At 40.6% G+C, this 6000-nt stretch overlaps 1 long non-coding RNA gene and 3 other non-coding genes across 4 annotated transcripts; 2 read left to right on the top strand and 2 right to left on the bottom strand.

The window, feature by feature from the left end:
• Positions 1-942: 942 nt before the first annotated feature.
• On the bottom strand, positions 943-1061 carry LOC120735505. Its single transcript, XR_005696279.1, has one exon. It is a non-coding gene; the product is annotated as a 5S ribosomal RNA (ribosomal RNA).
• Positions 1062-1420: 359 nt separating this feature from the next.
• On the top strand, positions 1421-1539 carry LOC120735506. The gene has a single exon (XR_005696280.1). It is a non-coding gene; the product is annotated as a 5S ribosomal RNA (ribosomal RNA).
• An 840-nt stretch (positions 1540-2379) lies between these two features.
• Positions 2380-2498, bottom strand: LOC120735504. Its single transcript, XR_005696278.1, has one exon. It is a non-coding gene; the product is annotated as a 5S ribosomal RNA (ribosomal RNA).
• A 293-nt stretch (positions 2499-2791) lies between these two features.
• On the top strand, positions 2792-4633 carry LOC120735480. Its single transcript, XR_005696265.1, has 3 exons — positions 2792-2962; positions 3124-3235; positions 4323-4633. It is a non-coding gene; the product is annotated as an uncharacterized LOC120735480 (long non-coding RNA).
• Positions 4634-6000: the final 1367 nt, after the last annotated feature.

The following is a 6000-nucleotide window of genomic DNA, read 5'->3' as shown; positions in this document are numbered from 1 at the left end:
ACAATATGTACACAACTTGCAACACTGCCCGACTCGGAGGCACTTTTTCTTTCCCCCCCCAAGCTCACTTTTTTTTTACAACCTACCCGGACTGTGCTCTCCACGTTGCCCCACCCTTCCCTCTGTGCAATTCGAGCTCCTTTCCTATTTCTCCATTTTGTTTTACGTCTAATCGTCAAATTCCTTTCAAGCCTTAATCAATATTATCCCTCCCTGTACATTTGCCAACAGATGCACCTGTATGTCCAGTTTTGTTTGTTTTGCAAAAACACCTCATTTTAAATTCGTTTTTTTATGATTCCTCTTCGTGACTATATGAAGCGCATAAGTATGCATTATAACTGTGCTTCATGTGCAGCTATTTAAAAAAGTAGAAACTAATCAATATCCTTCACTCTAAATTGTTTTTTAAATCCCAATAAATGGGTTACCAGTATCTACATGAGCCCCGTTGTCGAGGAAGCCTCTCACTTACGGCCATACCAGCCTGTTCTCATCTATCTCTGAAGCTAAGCAGGGGCGGTCCTGCATAGTCGCGTCACCTCACCTTGCTCCGCTCCGTGTTAGAAACTCCATGATATCGTGTTCCCTGCTCAGGGCAGCACACTGATGCGCATTTATTCAGTGCTCTTCGGGACCGCAGCCGGCAGCCGATAAGAGTTCAAACTGGTTGCACATGGGTGTCAGGTTGACGCTGCGCCCGCTGCACACTACAAGGTTAACAAGTTCCTCTCGACTGAGCCCAGACGGACTAGCCACAGAGATTTTGTACATTTACAGAATAAATAAGTTTGTGTATTTGCTAAATATTTGGTTGTTGTTGTTTTTTTGTTTTGCACAAAAGCGAAATGCAATGAGGAGCGTTGTCATGAAGCTTTTCCTGAAGCTGCCTCCACTGAGTGAGCAGCGGCGCCCTCTGCAGTTTGTGTGTGGAAGTGCAAAAGCTTACAGCACCTGGTATTCCCAGGCGGTCTCCCATCCAAGTACTGACCAGGCCCGACCCTGCTTAGCTTCCGAGATCAGACGAGATCGGGCGTGTTCAGGGTGGTATGGCCGTAAGCGAAGGAAGCTGCTATAAAAGACCTTTTATACTTGGCAAATGTCACACACTTTGAAATATAGTATTGTGCGAAGCTTCACATGTTACAGGGAAAACATGCAAACCTTTTTTGCGAACTGCAGCTTCAACACTGAGCTGCAAAAATGCTTTTCCCGCGGTAATGTCACCATAATGACACATCTTACTTTCTCACAGCACAGTGTTAAAGTGACACAGAGCACACAGTGTGTTAGGACCATTTGGAAGTGCAACATTTTTGTGCTTTGGACAATTCAACTTATATACAGGACATGAAAAAAACGTAAGCATGACTGTGTCATCACAGCATGTATAAAGAGGCTGGTTGTGAAGCAGTCCCTCGCTTACGGCCACACCACCCTGAACACGCCCGATCTCGTCTGATCTCGGAAGCCAAGCTGGGTCGGGCCTGGTCAGTACTTGGATGGGAGACCGCCTGGGAATACCAGGTGTTGTAAGCTTTTGCACTTCAACACACAAATGACAGTTGAAACGGATGTGAGGCACTCTTTAAGCTCATTTTCCAATAGGATGGTTAGTGAGTCTTGTGCAAAGAGCTCTTCCACTCATGTAGTAATGTCAAATTCTTCAAGCCTTACATCAATATCACTGTACATGCACAGAGCACCTGTAGATGTTTTTGTGCAAACACTCACAATTGTTTATGACGTGAATATTGCAGCATTAAGTATGCATTATAACTGTGCTGTCATGTGCAGCTATTTAAAAAAAGTAGAAACTAATCAATATCCTTCACTCTAAATTGTTTTTTAAAATCCCAATAAATGGGTTACAGTATCTACATGAGCCCCGTTGTCGAGGAAGCCTCTCACTTACGGCCATACCAGCCTGTTCTCATCTGATCTCTGAAGCTAAGCAGGGGCGGTCCTGCATAGTCGCGTCACCTTCACCTTGCTCCGTGTTAGAAACTCCATGATATCGTGTTCCCTGCTCAGGGCAGCACACTGATGCGCATTTATTCAGTGCTCTTCGGGACCGCAGCCGGCAGCCGATAAGAGTTCAAACTGGTTGCACATGGGTGTCAGGTTGACGCTGCGCCCGCTGCACACTACAAGGTTAACAAGTTCCTCTCGACTGAGCCCAGACGGACTAGCCACAGAGATTTTGTACATTTACAGAATAAATAAGTTTGTGTATTTGCTAAATATTTGGTTGTTGTTGTTTTTTTGTTTTGCACAAAAGCGAAATGCAATGAGGAGCGTTGTCATGAAGCTTTTCCTGAAGCTGCCTCCACTGAGTGAGCAGCGGCGCCCTCTGCAGTTTGTGTGTGGAAGTGCAAAAGCTTACAGCACCTGGTATTCCCAGGCGGTCTCCCATCCAAGTACTGACCAGGCCCGACCCTGCTTAGCTTCCGAGATCAGACGAGATCGGGCGTGTTCAGGGTGGTATGGCCGTAAGCGAAGGAAGCTGCTATAAAAGACCTTTTATACTTGGCAAATGTCACACACTTTGAAATATAGTATTGTGCGAAGCTTCACATGTTACAGGGAAAACATGCAAACCTTTTTTGCGAACTGCAGCTTCAACACTGAGCTGCAAAAATGCTTTTCCCGCGGTAACGTCACCATAATAACGCCATAAATCCTGCCATGAATGACACCCTGCATCAGCATGCTGTGGACATTATTCCTGACATTATGTTTGCAGTATGCTTCTGAACCACAAACAGAGAAGTGCTCACGTTTCTTAGAACAGGTGGGCTGATGATGTAGATATTGATGCAAATGATTAAGGTGGCGCTACTGAAATGTGTGAAAACTGAAGCCCCCAGATCTAAGTGTTAATTTTTTCCTGCTCAGGTAGAATTTAATAACAGCGCTCTGCACTTGCCTTGATCTCTGCTCAGTCTTTAATCCTCTTTTGGTAAGAACTTTTTACATGTACATTAATTTTTTATTTTATTTACATTTTTATAGGAAACAAGCTTATTTTTCATACATCCAAGAACGAGAGATAACCAAATTTCTGTATTAATCTTTATTAATTTATCCTTAAATAAACTTTAACATTAATTCCACCTTCAGAGCATTTCAGTGACTGAAGTCATCTTCACCACCTGCTGTTCCACAAGACTGACTCGTGCCTGAACACCTGCAGTTTAACCCACCAATCATCATCAGTTAAGCAAAAAACATGGTGAGTGTCGTCATTGGGAAACGTTTAAATGATACATTTCTAATATTATAATTAACTTTGGCTAGAATGTTGTAGTTTTGTGACTACACCTTATATCAATATTAGTGCTAACACAGCTTTTACATATATGAAGACAATACTTAGCTGTGACTGCTAAGATTATTGATTGTGGTCTGTCATTTTCTCATGTATAGTTCAATGTATGTGAATTAAAGTTGTGAATTCCTGGTGCCTTTAGGTAAACCTCATAAACACAGCAATATAAATTCCAACACCCATGAAAGTCATTCAAAAGGCTTTTTTGTTGTTAAATGTGTTGTTAATAAATAGCTAAACTGCTACTTAACGTATGAACTGCTATACAGGTATGTTCATATATTTTTAAGATCAAAGTTCTTTCCAGCAAACACCACAATATTATAATAATATAATATTTTAAAGATCAAAGTTCTTTCCAGCAAACACCACAATATTATAATAATATAATATTGCCATATCTTTGTGAAAGAACAAAAATGAGACTGGCTTTGATATATAACTTTTGGAAGCTGTTATATTGATGGGATCTTATCCTTTAATCATTTAAAAGGCTACATCAAAACGACTAAGAAATTATCGACTGATGTGTTTATATTAATAAAGGAAAATTGTTAGTATTGTTTTTAAATGATGACTCGAGTTTGCTAGATGCACCTCAGAGCACACCTTACTTCCGGCCACATATTGAACTATAAATAGCGATGTAGACACGCAAATCATTTTCAAGAGCGATAGCTGGACCAAAGTGCAGATGGCATAACGGTGGGACTTCACAGACACAGGTATTCTATATACCTTTAGTCTTTACACTGACACACAAACATTAACCCGACTGGACCATCACAGTATCAGAATATGAGGTACATTGATTTTAGCGTCATAGTCACACTGTTTGGTTTAATATTGGATTTTCAAACAGAGTAATTACCGGTCCAGCAGAGAATAATGATCTGGTCCTGTTCCTCTGTGCTGTTTCATCGTTAACTGAGTTTACTTTTGCTCCTCTAAATTCTAAATCATGAAAATGTTCCCGTTTTTTCTTCTCCAGGAAACAATGAGGATCCTGTTTACCTGTTTGCTGCTTGTGCTGCTCTTTGCCACTGGACTCTCAAAACCAGCCAATCTTCAAACCAAACCAATGGTGAAGCGGCAGAATGAAACCCCTTATGAAACGTTTAGACGACAGCATGTAGATGCTAGGATGAGTGTGAAAAAATGTGATGCAGAAATAAAAAGTAAACAGATCTACAATGTTGACAACAGTTGTAAGGATGCTAACACGTTCATCCTTAGTGATGACGAACAGGTCAAAGCCATTTGTAATGGTCAAGGAAGATGTGATCCCAGGAGTGGCATGACAGAGAGAACAGCCAAGTTTCGTATTGTTATATGTGAATTAAAAAATGATGGAGCCAGGAAACCCAAATGTCAGTATAAGGGCAGGCTTCTCACTGACAGAATAGTTGTAGTCAAATGTGGAGGATTACCTGTGCACTATGATCATGACATAATGACCTTTCAACACAATAACACAACTATAGGAAAAATCCCCATGCGCTCTACTTCTGTACCCACAAATATACATGTCTGAGATAGCGTTTCCTGCATGTCTTATTTATTTATTTATTTTTTGCTTTTTGCTTTATTTACCAATTGGAACTGTAATTTTATGTTATGATTAAATGCCACTATGCACCCTTCTCATATACTCCATTAAAAAAAAAATGTAATTAAAAACAAACCAACAATCAAACCAAGATGCTGTCTCTGAGAATTTACTTTATATAAGAAAATGCCCCCATGTTTTTACTTTGATTTGATGGTCATTAAAAACTGAACTAAAACTAACCAAAACAAAAATATTACAGGTGGCGTATATGAGAGGGGCTTTCTTGTCAGCACATCCTGAATGCATTCATTGCTTACCCACTTACAGTGTATGATAACAGCAGCCTAAAATACTAGACTTAATTGCTGTGACCCTGTTTACCACCTCTAAGTACTGGAGAGAACACAAGGTCACCAAGGGATGCAACACATTTGGTATCAGGTCTACCAGTTGGTTTAAAAACTAAAGCTGGCCAATGAAAGGAGCTATTTGTGGAAAATCATTCACATACAGCACGCATATTCTCAAGAAATGAACATCTGTACATGGGCTTTTCAGTAATTTAACTTGTTGCATGCAAGTTAAATTCGGGCTTATGGCCCATCATCCACATCTGTTAATAAATTAAAAGTTCAAACGTCCTCATGCTGCACAATGGAGAATCTGGATTTTTTTCCTTTCTCTTTTTTTCATTACGGTGAGTTTCTCACATGGGGCTGAGAGTGGTAGTATCCGGTCTGGCTGGAACTGGACAAAATGCCATTCAGGATTCCTCTCCCCAGTTCTCCACCCCTGCTCGTCAAATCCATCGGTAATGATGGCCAAATGAAGCTTCCTGAAGCACTGAAAAAGGTTCTTTACTTAAAGCTTTTCAACACAGTCATGTTCGGTGACATCTGGTGGATTCATTGTGATTGCCCACTATGATAGGCTTTATAATAATTTTAAGCTTGATCCTTGTGGGGGAGGAGTCAGGCCACGGACAGGTTTTAGAAGATTTTGTGGCTTGATGTGATGAATCTGTTCTGTTATCACTAAAAGTTGTAAAATGTTGTATTACTAAAATATCCTTTCTGAGACAGTTTGTTATATGTGAGTGAAGTTGCCCCCCCCACCT

This window comes from Simochromis diagramma, unplaced genomic scaffold, assembly GCF_900408965.1.
Source record: "Simochromis diagramma unplaced genomic scaffold, fSimDia1.1 OVJJ01000027.1, whole genome shotgun sequence".
NCBI classification, from domain to species: Eukaryota; Metazoa; Chordata; class Actinopteri; order Cichliformes; family Cichlidae; genus Simochromis; species Simochromis diagramma.
The sequence above is the reverse complement of the archived record's forward strand: the minus strand, read 5'-3'. Positions and strand labels throughout refer to the sequence as shown.